Source organism: Lampetra fluviatilis, chromosome 31, assembly GCF_964198595.1.
Source record: "Lampetra fluviatilis chromosome 31, kcLamFluv1.1, whole genome shotgun sequence".
NCBI classification, from domain to species: Eukaryota; Metazoa; Chordata; class Hyperoartia; order Petromyzontiformes; family Petromyzontidae; genus Lampetra; species Lampetra fluviatilis.
Window position 1 is genome coordinate 7,157,863 of NC_136305.1, and position 20,408 is coordinate 7,178,270.

The following is a 20,408-nucleotide window of genomic DNA, read 5'->3' on the forward strand; positions in this document are numbered from 1 at the left end:
GCCGTTTCGGCCTTTATAGGTGCTCGCTAACAGCACTTGCCCTCTACAGTGTGCTGAGGCTACACGGGGGATCTTTGTATTTGTGTCGCCGTGTGTGCGAGCGTGTCTGTGCTGCCATACCAATGTTGCCTCTGCTTGCTGATGACGCTGCTGATGATGCTGTTGTTACGACTGCTGCTACTGTTGCTGCTGATGATTATGCTGCTGTTGTTACTACTGCTGCTGATGATGATGCTGTTACTACTGCTGATGCTGTTGTTACTACTACTGCTGCTGATGATGATTCTACTGCTGCTACTAATGATGATGCTGCTACTAATGATGATGCTGCTACTACTGCTGCTGCTACTACTGCCGCCCCCGCTTCATCAACGCTCTCTCATCTCTCGTCCACCGCGTGAAGGACCCCTCGTTCTCAGGGGCTGCCCGCCACGCTGCCCAACTCAATTACAAACACGAGAGGGACCTATTCCCCCCCCCACCACCAGCCCCTCCCCACAACAGCCTCCCCCACCAGCCTCCCCCCCCCCCACCAGCCCCCCCCCCCACCAGACCCGCCCCACCAGACCCCCCCACCAGCCTCCCCCCACCAGCCCCCCCCCCCTACCAGACCCCCCCCCCACCAGACCCCCCCACCAGTCTCCCCCCACCAGACCCCCCCCCACCAGCCTCCCCCCCCACCAGCCTCCCCCACCACCAGCCTTCCCCCCCACCACCAGCCTCCCCCCCACCACCAGCCTCCCCCCCACCACCAGCCTCCCCCCCACCACCAGCCTCCCCCCCACCACCAGCCTCCCCCCCACCACCAGCCTCCCCCCCCCCACCAGCCTCCCCCCCACCACCAGCCTCCCCCCCCACCACCAGCCTCCCCCCCCCCCACCAGCCTCCCCCCCACCACCAGCCTCCCCCCCACCACCAGCCTCCCCCCCAACACCAGCCTCCCCCCCACCACCAGCCTCCCCCCCACCACCAGCCTCCCCCACCAGCCCCCCCCCCAGCCCCCCCCCCACCAGCCTCCCCCCACCAGCCTCCCCCCCACCAGCCTCCCCCCCACCAGCCTCCCTCCCCCCCACTAGCCCCCCCCCCCCACCAGCCACCCTCCCCCCACCAGCCAAGGAAGCCCAAGGTGGAGGGGAGAGGAGAGGGAGCCCATGTGTTTTTTCTGGCGTCAACATTTTCACGCAAAAAAAACCGGCAGTGTTGCTGGCCACCCCAGAACACGAGCAGATATCTGTGAATGACCAGCCTATAAAATATAATGAATAACCAAGTCCACCCCGCCCTACACGCAAACAAGACGACTGTCTGAAGATGGTACTGTAAGAGATATAAATTAAAAAAAATAAGTTTGGCAATTTCCTAACGCTAAAAAATGACCTCGTATTTTGATAATTTAACATTGGGAAGGTTTATCCAGGATGTTTCTATATTCTTGGTTCTTTCGGTAAAGTCACGTAGAAGGGAAATAATAAAATAATATTAATTAAACAATAATATTCTCACGACATTTCGATTACAACACAAGCAATCATCATCAGGTGTGAAAACCAATCAAAACGTCGTGAGAATTGTATTTATTTTATTATTTCCCTTCTACGTGACTTTACCGAAAGAACCAAGAATATGAATCCCTGCAGTCACGAAAGCTTTAAATCGAAATTCAGGATGTTTCTGTTGCGCGTCGTCGCTTTAAGATGTTCTTCGTTCATATATTTTGTTTGTTTTGGTTGCACCCGACTTAAGAGCCACATGGCTCACAGGGCTTTACCAAATAAATGAAACTTGAATCTTATCAATGCCCTACCTTATTACAGACCAATTCAGATCTTATTGGTCGCCCCGTGACGTTCATCCTACGTCCCATTACAAGGGAGAAACACAAATAGACAAAACTACATTTAGTTTTTTTTTATTACCTAATAGTCGTGTGTATGTAACTTATTTATGCAAGAAGCCACACCGTGTCGTAGGACTCGGTAAGTCTGTATTGGGTTTTATTTTAAGATGTGTACAACCACTTAATGAGTGTCTGTACAAGTGGGAAGAAACCGGAGCTCTCGGGAGAAACCCCCACGCGTGCGAGGGGGCAACGCTCTATCCCCGTACAGATGGAAACATATGGCGATCAGTCCCATTCGTTGCACTCCCTTCTCCTTGCGAGCCTGGAGTTGTAGCACCTCGACGCGCACAAGAAGGGAATTTCACAACATTTGTGTGATCCGCCAACCCTCACTGCCTGCACAGTGCTGCATTGCAGAAGGGCAGAGGCAGCAACGCCCAGATTTATTACAGTTGTCTAAAAGGGGTTTATGAAATCGTAATGAATATTGATTGGCTCATCGATGTCCTTTACTTAACCAGGTAGGAGAAACAAGAGATTCACTATTTCTTGAGTGAGAACCTGGCAGACAATAGTTGCGCACGGTCAGATGATAATCATCAGCAGCCATGGTCAATCTACTGCTGAATGAAGGTCTCCCAAAGGCGCCACATATCATGTGGATCTTGACTAAATTACGCAATTGCGTTTTTGGACAGAATTTTGTTCAGAAATGTGGGTTATGACACTTAGCTGGACTTAACTAGATTGATACTTGAATCACAATAGAATCCCATTCAGTTACACTAATCTGTCAAGCCAGAATCTCAGTTAAAATACAATTCAGATGAACCGATATTTTAACATGGCAATCATCCATAATGAAAAGGCCAGGTGGCTCATCTCGCAATTGGAAGGTTGCGAATTCAAATCTTGGATCGGGATTGACTCAGTCCATTTATCCAGGATCGATAAAATATTCACCAGTTTGTAGGGAAGTCAACAATGTCCTTAGGGACACAGACTCACCTCCATCATTGGAAAGTTAAATTTCCACAGTGGCTTGTGGCTGTAACCAGGAGATGAAGCACTGCGTCAATGCTCATCTGAGCAGAAAATCTAAATGACAATTAAAATCACCTGTTAAAGAATCACAATTCCAGAGTAATACGACACTTGTGGGAGTCGGAATAACACTAAAGTTGTGGAACAGCTAAACCTGGAAATACTTTTCGTGTACTCACAATGACTAAAGGAAAATGACGCTATTTTCAGTTGGCGTATGGATAACTCAAATGAAGTGGACAAAAAAATTGAGTGAAGTCTCAAGCACAGTTTACCTTTCCAATTTAGTATTTTTCTGGTTCGTGTATCTTTTCTGTAACCACATTGAATTTTGAACCGTATCGTATTTTGTCTGCAGCATTTCCCTTACTGAGCAATCATCTCAAAGAACCCTTTAGACTGGCACTATGTGATGTACTGCATGGGAGGAGCGAGATAAAATAATCGATGATGATGACAAATTCGATTCCTGCAGGAATCTCCCAGCTTGACTGGTGGTACACAGCAGCCTATTCTTGTGAAAGATGTCACTGGGTCTTTGATGTCTGCTTTACAACAAAGTGCATTGATCATTAATACAAGAAGTCACTCGTGTTATACTCATCAATAAAGCAAGAGGCGGTAGAAATTCCACGTTCCTATGCCAACGAGGCAGGTAATCCACAAGAAAACCACAGATGAATTAATGACACTGAGCAGAGAAAAGTAATATTCCTGTTACCTTTCTGTTGCAGGAATGTAACGGGAATATTACTTCGCACACACTTGTACGATTATATCAGTGGTGTGTACTGCATTCCACGTTTTTATGGCAGTGCCAGGTTCATCCATAATTCAATAAACCTTGCAACATCTGGTGGGAACCTCACAATGCAGTGCTTATTGTACCGACCACAAGGGGATTGACGATAATTACGGTGTCAGTGAATGACAACCAGAATTTCTACTCGTGAACCTCACGATCATAACCTTGGTGGGAAATACAGTATGGCAATTAGGCTACCGACAAATTAAAGTGTTTGAGTGCCCTTTCCTCGTTGGCGTGCGTTCCTCCGTGCACTCGGGAAGCGGAATCTGCGGGGTTATCGTCTCCCGGAGCTGTTCTCCGGTGAGGACGCACGAGCATCTGCTCGCAGTGCCAGCGCACAGGAGCATGTCCCCGTTCATCTCATCACGTGATACTGCGACGATGAAGTACGTTTTCGATATATATACACACACAGTCCACTCTACAATATATTATATTTCGTTTGTGATGCACAGCGCCTTGAGTACCTTGTACAAAAGCGCTTTATAAAAGCGGCGATGTTTGATGATAATAAAAAAAACATTTATAATGAAGTTATATTTATACCTCCCCCCACACCTCTGTCCACCCACAGCAGCATCAACTGGTGACACCACAGCTCGCCCGAACGGGCACGCCGTGTGTGTCTTTCAAGCCCAGGGTGGAAGAGTAGGCCAAAAGATCATCTGCAGACTTCTCTAGGGCTCCCTCCAGTGGAGGCCTTTCCACCTGCAGTCGCTTGAAAGGGGCCTTTATCTTCACCGCACCGTACTATACGTGATCAAATATGTGGCAGGATCGGGAATGTCATTGTTTACTTGTTTGTATTGTTCGTTTATATTAACACCGTGCACGCACGCTTCCCCTTTGTGTTCCGCTCTTTTTTTCCTGTGCGATTGACGCGTTTGTTTCCCACGTCGTCCCTGACAATGGAGACCCTTGGTTTCAGACAACTCCCACTTGGTTAATGCCACAAGACCTACAAATTATATATCTTTCATAGGGTGGAGCTGGGGCAGTTAGTGGCGCAGTGCTAAACCCGCTGTGGCATCAATTAGATTCCAGGCCATGTGGCGAATATCTAAACCCGATTCTGGGACCACTGCCCACTGTTGGTTAAGTATGGCCAAACAACCCCCTGACCGACATGGCTTTGTAAGGCCTTCATCCAGCAGTGAATTTACAAAGGTCTATGTATTATTATTACTATATTGGAGAATCAGGGGGCACTTCAGGCAGAGCTAGTCTCACAATCATAACGTTAATAGATCAAAAACCTGGTAGGGGTCAACTCGTGCCCGCATGTAACTTGCTGACAACGCCCCTACTGGAAATCTGTGAAAAAGAGCTTCAAAGATGATGATTCTGCATACCACCCTGTGGCACTGTGGATATCTTATGGAGAGACTTCAACTGCTATTGGAATGTGGAATATCCACCTCTGACTAACGGTCACCAATGTGAATACAGTATTTCACCAATGCTTGCCTGGACATGAATCTGTTTTAACACTTTAATAACTTCTCCTGGAAAGCCTTTCCGGGCATGAAGACCCACTCTGAGGAGGTCCTTGCCAGTTCATGATTTGACAAATGCCTTGCTGTGACAAGCGATGGTATTGCCCGAAGCAAACCCACGTACACTAAAGGAGAAAAATAAAAATGGCACACAAACAGACACATTTACCGCACTCAATTCCACAGGCACCGCTGCTCTGTAGGAGGGGAATCCTGCCCAATTCAACACGCACACAAACCCTCTAGCATCCCTAAGCCGAGTGATCCACCAAATCTGTCTGAAAAGCAATGTATTCACCGGACAAGCGCAACTAATATGATGTTGTTGGCATTGGTATGCAGTGTGATCGATTACATCCATCTATTTTACTTCCTCTATACTTTGGTAACGCACACACACACACACGCGCGTTTTTATTAACGAACACAAAAAGACAAACGTGCCATTTAGTATTGACAGACTGTTGGGGCAAGTGCTGGTTGTGAGGATCTATCAAGGCTGGCATGGTACACGAGGAGGTGGGGTGGCCAGAACGATGCCCAGCCACCTTTGTCTCCCCAGTGCTGATGTCTGCACACTGCACCAGGTACTCATTTAAGGACTAGTTGACCAGGTGCAGTTCAGACCTCAAATCGCCACGGGAGTCGAACTTAGGTCGCCGGATTGGTAGCACAATGTGGCTATGTCGCTACGCAATTGCGTGTGCCACTGCAAAGACACACGCACGCACGCTTGCAAAAGTACATACATAGCACACGCAGTGCACACACAGCACACACACAGAATGCACTCTCAGCACAAACACACACACACACAAGACCCGTGTGCTTACTCAGCCCCGGTATTGTACATCTGTGACCCCATTGCATTCATCATCACAATGTGACGTTAGCGAATGTGCATACGTGTGTGCATTGAGAGTTCGTGTTTGTGTGTGCCGAGGTTCACGTGCACTTTCGTGGACAGCCTGCGCGTGCGTGTGTGTACACGTGTTTGCAAAGTCACGCGTGTATCAAGTTGCATCGGTCGTGTGTACGTGTATATGCATATTTATCGAGGCGTTTGTTCGTAATGTAAATCAAATACAATGTGGATGTACAGCATAATGCATCAAATCAGCTGTGTGCGCGCAGGTGTTAGTATCAGCATGTATGCATATCAGCCAACTGGCTCAGAGTGGAGAGTGTGTGGCTCGCAATCACAAGGTTGCGAGTTCAAATCCTGGTTGGGAGAGCTGACTCAGCCAATTATCCTTCCGGGGGTTAATAAAATGAGTAAAGCATGGTGGGGGAGTCAACAATGGTTGTCCTTTGGATAGACTCGCCCCCACCATAGGAACGTGGAACTTCCACCACTGGCTCACGGCTGTGAAGAGAAGAGCAGAGCAGCACACCTCTGTGCTTATTGAGCAGGAAATCGCTTCGACTTGCACAGCACACAGCTGTGTCTACAATGGAACGTGTGTTGGCTTTAGCATGTGCGTATATGCTCCTGTGTAAGAACAATGTTTGGAAAGGGATGTTTGTACTGTATACTGAGGTGTGTGTGTACATGGAATTGAGGGAAGAGGTGAGAGAACCACGATATGTGCCTGGCGACCTAAGTTCTACTCCCGGTCACGGATAACACTTCTTCATCAGTGATTTCTCAACTGGTGATTTAGTCCGGACAGCCTGAAATGAGTAGCCGATGCAGCCGGGCATGGTTTGGCTACACGAGATCTTCCCAGTATGCCTTGCCTGCCTTAATAGGTTCTCACGAACAGCACTTGCCCCTACAGTCTTTAATTCTATACGGGGGATGTTGATCTTTGTGCATGTGATAACTAACAGTGCATGCGTTTGTGCAGTGCTGTATGTGGGTGTGTATGTATGTGTGCAAGCCTTTGACAGTTCACGTGGGGGCTCTCTTAGTGACAAATGGCAGCGGTTGTTGTTTATTCACAGCCGTTTCTGAGTGTGCTTCCACGGGGAGCAGTAGTGCAGCGGTTAGTGGACTGAGCTACAGACCCGGTGACCCGAGTTCGGTTCCTGCACGTGGCCGACACCAATAATAAATACTCTGAATCGGTTCTGAGCTACTCGGTCGAGTCAGGCTCAAGCGAGTACCTGGTGCGGTGCATAAACATCGCTACCGGGGAGACAAAGGCGGCCGGGCTTGGTGTTCGTCACCCACCCCCTCGTGTGCCGTGCCGGCCTTCTTAGGTGCGCGCTCACAGCACTTACCCCAACAGTCTGCTCAGGCTATACGGGGGATCTTTGTCTTGCGTTTCTATACAGCTGAATGTACTTATTTTAGTATGCGCGTGTGCTCGCACGTTATTCTCATGGAATAGATGCACTTTAATTTTCTAGGAACATGGCACTGCCTCTCTTTCCACATTGCCTGGGATGAGGAAATCACCGTTTGGACACGGCTCCATAAATCTCACAAATCTATAAATCCCGGCAACAACTATTCACGGGGCTCAAGGGCTCACGCTTGCTTGGGCAGACGATAAGAGAGCACTCTTTAGCATGAGCTTCAGACACCTGAGGGTTACCACGTTTTCACCACGTGACCAAGCCCAGACAGGTATCTTATTCATCACTCGGGCTATTAAAGCTGTGCAGTGTACGTGTACTGTTGTTTCTATTGTTGCGTATGATGGGCAATGTGTTCAGGAGGTAAATGCCAATGTTAAGGTCTGCTAGCCGCGACCAGAGAGGGCTTCAAGAGAGAGTTGGTGAAGTTTTGCGATTATTCCTCCTCCTCTGTTGAAGGAACGCATACTACAGTGGGTTTGTTTAACACGTAGGCTTTCGCGACCAATATTATTCATATTTAAGACCGGGAGCAAGAGCAGAGCCTCTCCATTCTGGCGAATTGGCCGATGATGCTGGATGCAATTACCAGCGAAACGTCGTACTCAAAAATTGTAAATGTTGTGGTTTCATGCTTCAACACACCGGTGGGCTAAAGTAGTGAACTATTTGTCTTTTGTCAACGTGACACTTTTTTGCTGATTGGCCGTGTCGGGTGGTGGAGGGTTACGACACATTTTTAAATAACGCGATCTGGCCCAAAAACGTTTATTATGAATACAGTGGGTGTATTATGCGGTCCATAGTTTGGGTTGCATGGCCACAATCGCACTACTGCGGCTTGTCATTACGAAGCTGTAATGAAGTTCAATGTTATACGTGTACCAGCTGCAGGTACAAAATTAATTCCTGCCTCCTGAACTGGGATGCCAGAAAAAAACCGACTAGAGAATTAGATTCGTTATATACCTATTGATGGCCAATGCCTGTAACAACAAAAACATTACACCAGCAATTTTAAATCTTATCGTTTGCTTAAATGTGCAATATTCTAGCTACATGTACGACAAACGTTGAGTTTCATTGCCATGTGGCGAACACCTAATTTCCAGAGGTGTGGACTCGAGTCATGTGACTTGGACTCGAGTCAGACTCGAGTCATGAATTTGATGACTTGCGACTCGACTTGGACTTGCATAACAATGACTTTGTCCCACCTATGAGATGTGGACTCGAGTCATGTGACTTGGACTCGAGTCAGACTCGAGTCATGAATTTGATGACTTGCGACTCGACTTGGACTTGCATAACAATGACTTTGTCCCACCTCTGCTAATTTCATCACGAACGGCTGCCCTGATTTGAACTCCGAGCGGCTCGCGGGGTGCTCAGACCGTATTATCCTTTTCCTCCTGCGCCATCCAATTCAATCTCTGCACAGACCATCCCACACTGTTGCATGGGCTGGTCATTGCGAGGGAAGGTGGGGGGGGCTAGTTTACTGGACATCTGTGAAAAGATCTTTACGGCTCATCGGATTCCTCCAGTATGAATAAAATATTGTCATTCTGATTCTGGGTGCATGCAGGGAGGTAGCATAGACGTGGGAGCATTGAAGCATGGTACAACAATGGATTTGTTTCGCTGTGCTCATCTGCTGACCAACAAATGTCACAGCCCTGTAGATGCTTTTATGATAACCTCGTGTGCATGGTGATTATCCAAGTACTGTACTATACAGGCACAAGCATGTTTAAGCTTCCAAGTAGCAATGAGATTGGGTGCATTCTGAGTGAATATATGTGCAGTTTTGTCTTTGGAAACTCTGGTTTCCTTACACACACACACAAAACACACTGTACTCAATCAGAACTTTGATGATAAAAAAAACGAACCAAGCGGGACCCACTTCAAAGCTCCACAAGAAAAAAACTCAAAACACTTTTTGAGACTCTGGGAGACTTTGACAGGTGGACAAAAAACATCACGGTCACAAGGAGCGGCCCCGGGTGCCGCCTTCCATGGAAATGTAGAATTTCCACCAAACGAAGATAACCGTACACTAGGAAACCGCCTTCAGACTTCTACGCAGCGTCACCGCGCCGTTCGACGAGAGGGACAAACGTCCTCAGGCGGCCCGCGCAGCCTGGCTGCCTTTAATTTAATTCTGTTTCATCTTCTTGGTTCTTTCGGTAAAGTCACGTAAAAGGGAAATAATAAAATAATAAAAATAAAACATGATAAAATAATTCTGACGACGTTTCGGCCACAACGCAAGCAGCCGTCCTCAGGTGAAGAACAGGTCTGTCGGAAAGACAGCGTCTGAATGAACACCACCAGGCTTCGAAGCGTATATATATGGCTGCTTGCGTTGTGGCCGAAACGTCGTGAGAATTATTTTATTATGTTTTATTTTTATTATTTTATTACTTCCCTTCTATGTGACTTTACCGAAAAAACCAAGAAGATGAATCCCTGCAGTCACGAAAGCTTTAAATCGAATTTTTGTATTTTTTATTTGTTTCCACGGTGGCAGCAGTGAGCACGTACGGCTCTCGCTGGTGGGAGTCGCCGGGGGTCCGGGGTTGTCGGCCCTCTCCCTCCGAGGAGCAGGCGCGCTCACAGCATGCGAACGAGCGAGCGAGCGAGAGAGCGCGTGGAGTCATCGGGCAACAGCTCGATTTATTCGGCCTGGCCTGACATGAACACGAAGCTTGCCATTATGCCTGCTTAAACGCGCAGATGTCCTGATGCGAGCACAGCGTACCAATGAGTACCGTATTTATTTTTCGATCTAAAGCTTTCGTGACTGCAGGGATTCATCTTCTTGGTTCTTTCGGTAAAGTCACGTAGAAGGGAAATAATAAAATAATACAAATAAAACATAATAAAATGCAATTCTCTCACGACGTTTCGGCCAGAGAGAGAATTTGTATTTTATTATGTTTTATTTTTTATTATTTTACCGTATTTATCTCAGAATTATTTTCGGGCTTGCGCCGCGTGTTAATAATTATAATTCAGAACCGAATTTACTTACACTTGTACATTCGGCTGCTGAAAAAGCTCCCAACACATGCAAGCAGAACGTCAAGACACCACGCGTAGCAAAACACGCGGTACAGCACTGAAGACGCATCGGCGAGGTGTACGGCAACAACTGCAGAAGCCCTACGCAGCAATGCTGTGTTCATTCTTACAGTTGGGGACCGTCCATAAATGACGTCACGCGATTTTTTACTATTTTTGACCCCCCCCCCTAGTCACACGGCATCACAAAAAGTCAGACCCCCCCCTCAAATATGATGTCACAAAGCTCTGCCCCACCCCCCCCCAAAAAAATAAAACATGCTTCAAATCGCTTTAAACTATTGTCATTTGGCGCTGTACTCTGATGCTGTAGGAGAAAACATTAATAAAAAGTATATTTAATTAAGTAGAACCTGTTTATATTTATTTAAAGTTGCGCATTTTGATGTGACGTCACATTTCTCAAACCCCCCCCCCCCCCTCGTCACACATTGTCACACATGGTCACAAATGACCCCCCCCCCCCCTAGGTGCGTGACGTCATTTATGGACGGCCCCTTATTTGCGTGCGTTCATTTTCACGCGAGCTGTAGTGCTGTACCATTCATGTAAAAGCGATTTTTTTTCACCCCCCCCTCCCCCCGTGCGTGATTCTCGACGCATTCACGGACCTCGAACCTGCCGAGCGATAATTTAAAATCGATCTGGAGGCACGCGCCGATTAATTTCAAGGGACAATTACAAATGCAGCCCCGTGCCGTGGTGTGGGTGTAGTGGCTGCTCACTGAGCCGCACCCAACTCGCACCAAATGCAAAAGGCAATGGATCGGTAGGATTCTCGAGCCAATGATAAGATGTGGTAATTGGCAAACGGCCTTGCTAGGTCATGAATATTTTTTGTTTTTAATCACTGGAACAAGAGAACCCATCAGGATGCTTTTGGACGCGATGCGTCGTTATCTTTAAAATCCCTCGATCCCATCTGAGCCTCGTGTAAACCACAACTTCAAAATAATGTCTTCACTGCCCGCCTCTCACATTAACTTAAATCAGGCAATGTTCTTCTTGGTTCTTTCGATAAAGTCACGTAGAATGGAAATAATAAAATAATAAAAAATTCAACATAATAAAATAATTCTCACGACGTTTTGGCCACAACGCAAGCAGCCGTCCTCAGGTGGAGAACAGGTCTGTCGAGAAGACAGAGTCTGAATGTCTTCTCGACAGACCTGTTCTCCACCTGAGGACGGCTGCTTGCGTTGTGGCTGAAACGTCGTGAGAATTATTTTATTATGTTTTATTTTTATTATTTTATTATTTCCATTCTACGTGACTTTACCGAAAGAACCAAGAAGATGAATCCTTGCAGTCACGAAAGCTTTAAATCGAAATTCAGGCAATGTTGTTGTTAATATAGGTGGGAGTACAGGTGCAGCCCTTCAATTACCTGCTGGCACCACTGCTTGCCGAAGGGCCTCCACAACAGGGAGCTCTAGAGGGCAGCTCTTGAGAGGCTATTGTTGGCTGGCCAGATATCTTGAAAGAGGGTGAACCAATAGGCTGAAGATGTAATCCCCAGTCCAGTAATTTTCAGGTAATTCTTCAGCATTGGGGTGTTGTGGCCAATACCGGTTGCATTGTGTGTGTGTGTGTGTTTTTTAGCTATGGCATGAAACCGGCAAACCGAGAGGACGCCCGTGCAGAACAGGAGAACATACAAACGCCACGCAGAAAGTGTGCCCAGAGTCTGGAATCAAACCCAGGCTGTTCCTGCTATGAGGCACGAGTGTTACCATTTCGGCGCCCTGCCACCCCGATACTTTCCACCTTCAAATAACCCCAAACAACCCGCATGGTGATGAGGGAGGCCCTCACCCAGCAGTGGAATGGCAAGAGAGCTGTTCACGTTCGTAAACAATGTACAGACCGGCACATTGTTTGGCTAAATGGTGACCATGCCGCGAAAAAGCCGCAATGCCATTCATTTAACGAGGTGACCAAATGCTGATAGCGATGCCTAGGACCCTTAATAACGTGGGGGTTGATCGTACGGAGGAGACCTTGTGCAGTAGACACCTGCCCGCCGGGCTACGACACAGTCGATGGCAGTACACCAAGTAGGCTGTCGACCCAGGCGTATGTATTTTTGAGCGTGAGCATACCCTTGGACGTGTGGGTTTCAACCACGTGTTTTTATGTTTTCGCATACATTGCCCCACCTGTATGTGTGTATGTTGAACTTCTTTCGCACCGTACGTAGCCAACCGTGCTAAATCGGAGGTGCGAGGGGGGGGGCACAGGACAACAAACTAAATACAGTGGAACTTCGGTATACATCGTTAATTCGTTCCAGAAGGTAGGACTTATACCGAAAATGACGTATACCAAACTATTTTTTCCCATAAGAAATAAAGGGAAAGGAAATAATCCCTTCCAGAGTATAAGAAATTATATTTTATATGGAATATTATACATTAATGGGGTTGTATAAATTAATTTAGACACTACTTATTACTAAAATGCATACATTAATTAAAATAAATGCACAAATTAATTGAAAGAAAATTAAAATTTTACGTCACTTTAACTTGCTGAGAGGAGTTGATAGCCTACGAGGATGGTGGTGAGGAAGGGGAGGAGGAGGAGACAGTCGTGAACGGGATATACGCGGGTACGTGGTGACTCATCCCGACCCATACAAGTTCTAGCAAGCGCGTCGTATCCCAAGCAAGACGTCGTATCACAAGACATTTTTTTCTCGTCAAAACACGACGTATACCAAATTCGACGTATTCCAAAGCGGTCGTATACCGAGGTATGACTGTACCTACCTTAGCTCCACGGGTGGAAAACATTTGTATAGAGTACAGCGGATGATCATCGAGTGTTGGGTAAAGAGAGCTCTATTGAAGAAGTGACTCGCACGGGGAATGTGTTTATAAAACGGAGAAAAATACAAGCGGAATATTTTCATTTTATTTGGAAATGTTATTTACAATCTGGTGCTTGGACACCACGGAGACACTGCAGGCAAGATTACATCCGTTCTGCGGAAAGGCCAATGCCCAATGTGTTTGCATACTACTTCTTATAAAGGTGGCGTTAATGGCAATACCAGAAGAAAGAATGCCCCCCCCCCCTCTCATCTCCCTTTACTCTCCTTCACATTCTCTCTGATCCAGCAGTCAAGGTCTCCTGTTGACCCTCCCCCCCACTGCCCCCACACTAACCTCTACCCCATGGGAGATCGATTCTTCTCCTCTGCTGCTCTTGCAATATGGAATCCCCCCCTAACCCCGCCCCCCCCCAGCCATAATGCTGTCAACTCCCTGTCTCAGTTCTCTTCTGTCTATGAATGACCATGTCTTCTCTGGACTATACACCTAATACATTGAACAAAGACGGCCACTGTATCGCGTGCTTTCACATGTGCTTCTGTGGCCGTCTGGAATGCTCTTCCGATTTTCGGAAGCCACTGGAGCTATGCACTTTTCGACCTAGATTGAAAATTAATTTCTTTAGAACTGATTTTTGTGCATGATGTGTTGTTCTTCCCACGCACCTCCGATTAGCACGGTTGGCTATGTACGATGCGAAAAAAGTGCAACATACATACATATATGTATCTATTACTGCCCAAGTGATGCACATGTCACACCGTTTTTTTTCAGCACCATGAGCTGCCGTTGTATTTAGACACCATTTAAATCTGCATTGTATTTTACAATTGTAAACAAGTGTCGCCTACTAGTCAGCTCCACTGGTGGTTTGGAGCCAGGATAGGGGTCGGCACGGTTTGGCTCAAACCACCAAACCGCGGTTTGAACCGAACCAAATCGGTTTGGTTTGGCTCTGTTTGAACTGGTTCGGTTTGGTTTGGGGCTACGAAAACCGACTCGGTTTGGCTCGGACAGGGTGGAACCGGCTCAAACTAGTTTGGTTCAAGCCAACTTAAGAGGTTTGGTTTAGCTTAGTTTGGTTTGGTTTTGGTTTGGTTTGGTTCAGTCGTCGCTGGTTTGGTTTGGATTGCTCAATTTGAAACCAGTTTGAGTCGGTTCAAACCGTGCCGACCCCTAAGCCAGGATAAGCCTTCCCATATGAAATACACTACAGAATCAAACAGAGTCCTGAGTTATCTATAAATAATTTCAATTGCAGTCAAGGTTTCACATTTAAAGCTGGCCTTTTCTCTCAACCAGCATATTAAATATTCAACAGTAATGTCATACTTTATTAGAAAGTTTTAAAAAAGTTTTGCTTGCTGGATTCCTGCCTGCATTCCTAGTTAGATCCTCTTGCTCTACATAGTGATCGACATGTCACTGCGTTTCTGTAACAGGAGGCGAGGAAGGGGGGGGGCACCTCACATCCTCAACCGTGCATTGCTAAGACATCGGCCAACACCCGAGCCCCCAAAAGCAACGAAGGGAACTGGCTCTAGGCGACGTGACCCGGCTCAGCTGCGAGACACGGGGTCATGGAAAACCACCACGGCCGCATACGCAAAAGGGGTGGGCGAGGGCTGCTGTCATAGCCCCAGTTAGATCCGGCGTTGTTCAGCAGCGTGACAAAATATTAAAAGTGCTGGTTAAGCTCTTTGCTTGAGCAAGGAAAGCTTTTACCGGAGTTTCGAGAATTGCATGCATAAGGATCCCACCTTGGAATGGTCAGTCAATTCGTCTTGTGTGTGTGTGTGTCCGTGTACGTCTGTTTGGGGGGTAGTTTTATATATTTTTAAGGTGGAAGAATTATATTCTTGGTTCTTTCGGTAAAGTCACGTAGAAGGGAAATAATAAAATAATATGAATATAAAACAATAAAAATGCTCACGACGTTTCGACTACAATACAAGCAATCATCATCAGGTGTGAAAACCACGGCAAGAAAATGTTCTTGCTGTCGTGAGAATTTCTATTGTTTTATATTTATATTATTTTATTATTTCCCTTCTACGTGACTTTACCGAAAGAACCAACAATATGAATCCCTGCAGTCACGAAAGCTTTAAGTGGAAGGATTAGTTAACTTTTTTTCTCTGTCTGTGTAACCACCTGTCACCGATCCTCTGATACTGCGCGTGCACCTAGCCTGGCACAGGCACTGTGGTGACATTACTGTCATTTAGCGGTGAATGGTGTCTATTGTTGTTGTTATATTGTTGCTGTAAGGGGGAGCGGTGGCACAGTCGTCTGCACACATAGATCTTCCTGAAAACATGAGCTTAGTTTGTATAAGCGTTGTAAGGCAGTCATGTATTAATCATTGGGTTTATGATTACAATATTTGCCCTGCAATTTGTTCAATTAATAATTGCTTAGAAAATAGGATGCATAAAATGTATGCGCCCTTAGAAAAGAAAGACAGATCCCCATCTAGCCTGTAACAGACTGTTGGGGCAAGTGCTGTTAGCGAGCATCTATGAAAGCCAGCAAGGCACACGAGGGGGCGGGTGGCCAGCACCATTCCCAACAGCTTTTGTCTCCCGAGTGGCGATGTTTACACACACCGGAACCAGGTACTCTTTTGAGGCCGAGTAAACCTTCATATGCCATACTCACCATATGGGATAACATATTGATACAGCTGTTATTTTGTCAATACATTTAGGATGCAGTGATTAAGTTCAAAGAATAATTCTATCCCATTGCAGACACTTCTAATCAAGGAAACACTGAAAAAGCAATGTGTAATTCACAGCACATGGATGTCAGTGGGTTGTTAAAAGAGTCCAAAAATGATTGTTGGAAACCGGTCAGTTTTTAAAACTTTTGCGAATAAATAGTGGGAGATTTCAAATCGCAAAAGTTCACTTCCCTCTTAATGAAAACCCACTAAATGACGACGGCGGTCAGTTTATATTCACGGTTTTATCACAGGTGCCAGAAACTCGAATTCAAACGCGGGACCACAATGGCGTTGGCTCGCCGCCCTGAAACCAGCATTGTGAGCTCCGAGAATAACCTGGCCATCACCTCATCAACCACTGCATTTCCCCTACACCCGAGCTTTCCCATCCCAGGCACGGGCTTTTTGCCAACGCAATTATACAAAGTTGAACAATTCACATGCAGCAAAAGCATTAAAACTAAAAAAATAAAGTTAAAATTCAACGGTGACCCGTTCTTGGGCTGGTATAGCCGGTACGAGCTTGCAATCCTCGTCGTCTTAGCCGGGAGCAGCATTTTGCACAAGCTTAATGCGTCTTCCACGGCCAAACATTAACCAAACACGCAGACGCGCTCTGGTGGCTGTGGCGGAGGTTCATAATGGCCGTGTCAGAGCAATGAGCCGATAACGAGGCTGTGATCCTGCGTTCGAAACCAAGTTTCAGCCACCCGTGAATATGTATGTATCAGACCCTCGGTGTTTGATCTCCCTCCCCAATTAGGATTCAAAAACGGCCCATCAGCAAACCGATAAAAATCGCTTTCAGAATCAATTACTGATGCTGAACGTCAGGAACGGATAATCTATTCCAGTGGAATCGTCTGAACCCCCTTGGCACGTGCGATTTTGGTTGGTCAGCAGCAGGCCTAAGTGGCTGCGTGGTAAATTTACCATCGTTTCTCAACTCAAAGTAAACCGTTGTGGTAGTCGTTCAACTCCTTGCTCATGCCACCGCTGGGCAGAAAGGCCTCCACTATTTTAGTATATATTTTTTATTTTACCAGGTAAGGCCCACTGAGATATATATAGTTCTTTTTCAGAAGTGACCTGACCACAAACGATAGATCAATGAAGTGGCTTATCGCGTGGGTGTTTTTTTTTTTATCGTAGCCAAATACTCTAAAACGCAGGTTTTTAAATGTGGAGGGAAAATCCGGAGGACCCAGAGAAAAATCCACCCGACCACGGGGAGAACACGCAAACTCCAAATATACAGGCGTCAGGGTTGGGATCAAACCCACGACCTACTGCATACCAGGTGAGGGAGATAACATCTCGCCACTGCGGTGCCCCTAGAGGGACCGTGAATTTTGATTTCTTTTCCATGGTGACCAGGCATTTTGGAAGAAAGAGGTGGACGTCCCCCCACTTTATCCCACCACACACGACACGTGGACTGACTACCTGCGGTAGCACCCATTCACACCACTGGGTAGATGGAGGTGACGGGGATTTCAGAAACTTGCACCATTGTTTCAACTGTCATGCGAAAAGATAGAAGCCAGTAACCTCAAGATTGCAAGGCCAGCTTGCTACCCATTACACCACTACAGCGCCCGTAAAGAATTGTATTATGTAATTCTTGACATTTCTGTATGTGCAGCAAACTGATAACCCTGTTTTTACCGGTTTACTCCAATGCAAGCAATTCATAATGCAAAAACAAAACTATCTGAACAACCGTAATGCCAATGCAGCGTTTCTACTTTGCTATCAACGGCGTGTGTCGAGAGAAAAAGGAATCTCCATTCGGAACTCGAACAGCAAGTGGTGTAGTAAATTCTAGATTTGAAGCTTTCGTGACTGCAAGGATTCATACTTTTAGTTTTTTCGGTAAAGTCACGTAGGTAAAAAAAATGAAATTAAAAGTAATAAAAATAAAATAATAATAAAAATAAAAATCACGACGTTTCGGAGGCAACGCAAGTCTCCGTCATCAGGTGGGACGGTCACAGCCAGATTTGCTGTATCACTCATCACTCAAGTGATACAGCAAATCTGGCTGTGACGGTCCCACCTGATGACGGAGACTTGTGTTGCCTCTGAAACGTCGTGATTTTTATTTTATTTTTATTAATTTTAATTTCATTTTTTTACCTACGTGACTTTACCGAAAAAAATAAGAGTATGGTGTCGTAAAGTCAGAAAGCCAGAGAATGGTCCCAAAAGTTGACGTCACATTTGTAGTACCAATCCATTTGCCTCGTATCTGCTCATCACATCTCAGTCAGTCATATGATGAGGACGCTCAATGGTTTTTTGTCAACAGACTAATTTCACCCACTACCCTATCTTACCGAGACGACTGAGACTCTCCGCCTCTCCGCCCCTTTATTAAACCTCAATACTTCCTGAAGCCTTTCACAATATTCAATCACCTGTTGAGCGGAAATAAAATTAAAGAGGGTCATTGAAACCAGTGGAGTATCTATAAGAATTGACAACTGTGGTGTATAACGAAGGCTATTGGTTCTTGACTGTTTTTGAAAACGATGTTCATTTGACGCTAAATTGACCTTTAACCTGTAAACTCTTAAAGATCCTGCCTGGATGCTTAGCGCCCGGTAAGAGGTTTATTAAAATGAGGGTGGCGATTAAATGAAGTTGCTCCACATTGTAGCAGCTGGCTGGGTCAGGTTTCCAGCCGTTTTAAAATCCCATTAAAGCTCATTGCAAAAAGCCACGCCAACAAACTTGAGCACTCCGGTACTGTATTTGGGTGTGTGTGGTCAGCCATGGTGAGAGTACAAAGTCCAAGGAATATAAAAAAACCTTATGACCACCACAGGGTGCAGGGAACAGGCAACACATGGGTGGCAGATAACGCAATGCATTCAGTTCCCTGAAGAGGCTCCCAGCACGTGGAGCGGAACGTCGGACATCGTGGTGAACGACGACGCAGTGGTACAACCAGAAAACGCATCAGAGAGCCGTGGAGCGCAATCAGCGAAAACTTAAAATTATCTGCAAAGCAGTCGTGCATTTGCTGCTGGGACACAAGCAAACTTGCTGCATGCAGCATTTCAGAATCTGAATATTTAGTTATACTGGAGGAATCCGATGAGCGGGTAGGAACGTTACAACAACAAACAGTTCAAAAACATGATAGCAGTGCAACGTACAATGTAAACGAATAACCCAAACACATACAAATAGATTTTGACTTGAAACTTTCGTGACTGCAGGAATTCATATTTTATGGTTCTTTTGGTAAAGTCACGTAGATAGAAAAAAAAAATGAAAATAAAGTTAATAAAAAATAATAAAAAATATCACGACGTTTCGATGGCAACACAACCGCTTGTATTGTGATCGAAATGTCGTGATATATATATTTTTTATTCACTTTATTTTCATTTTTATTATTTGATTGTTATTATTTTTTCCATCTACGTGACTTTACCGAAAGAACCATAGAATACATACACATAAATTTAAACCATCCTCATCCTAGCAAGCAAAACCCGCTGAGGTATTGACTTATTTTTCAGAAGCGACCTGGCCACAAATAATAGCTCAACGAAGTGGCCCATCATTTGGACATTTATAGCACAAAAATACAGTACTTCTTTGCAGGATTTTTTTTTATTTGGGGGGAAATTCAATACAGAATTCCTGGAAACATTGTTGCTTCCAAAAGAATTGCCATTGTGATTGACACCTCGTGAGCACGTGCTCAGACAACGTCGTGTGTGGTGAAGGGAAGCGGGGTTTGTGGATCACGTAGAGATTGAGCCATCATATGAGCGACGTATCCACTTACAAAATTAAACAACAACAATGCCTGTGGGAGGCAGAACAGAAGGTAGGGGGTTAAACGCCTACAAATGCAGCCCAGACTGAAATTCATCCTCTCTGCCTTCTTCCTGGACACGATAGTTTTCTCCAACATTGAAAATGTAAAACGTTATTGGCCACTTCCAAACATCCCAAGCCAGATCCTTCGAACACTGTGAGGTTTTCATCGGTGTTGAATTACCATCGGTATTCCTCAAGTTATAAACGTTCGGTTCATGACATTTAGCTTTAACGCAATTGACAGGTTAGGGGCACTTTTCGATTAACGTAATACTATTTCCACAAGAACAAATTTCACATGGCACGCGCCATGAGATCAAACAAGAGACACCCAATCGGGGCTATGTCCTCCATCCGCGATAGTGTCACAGTATCCCTACAGTGCAATAGTGACAATCCATCTTTTCACACAAACGTGAAT

General features: G+C 45.8%; 1 protein-coding gene across 6 annotated transcripts in view; it reads right to left on the reverse strand.

Moving 5' to 3' along the window:
- Positions 1-20,408, reverse strand: part of LOC144943498 (5'-AMP-activated protein kinase subunit gamma-2-like) — a 142,363-nt gene that overhangs the window by 43,240 nt on the left and 78,715 nt on the right. The window contains exon 1 of one of the 6 annotated variants that reach the window (XM_078871004.1): positions 121-478. The exons of the other annotated variants lie outside the window; for them this stretch is intronic. The gene's annotated coding sequence lies outside the window, so the exon portion shown is untranslated. Of the gene's footprint in view, positions 1-120; positions 479-20,408 lie in introns of those variants that run through there. 6 annotated transcript variants of the gene reach the window in all.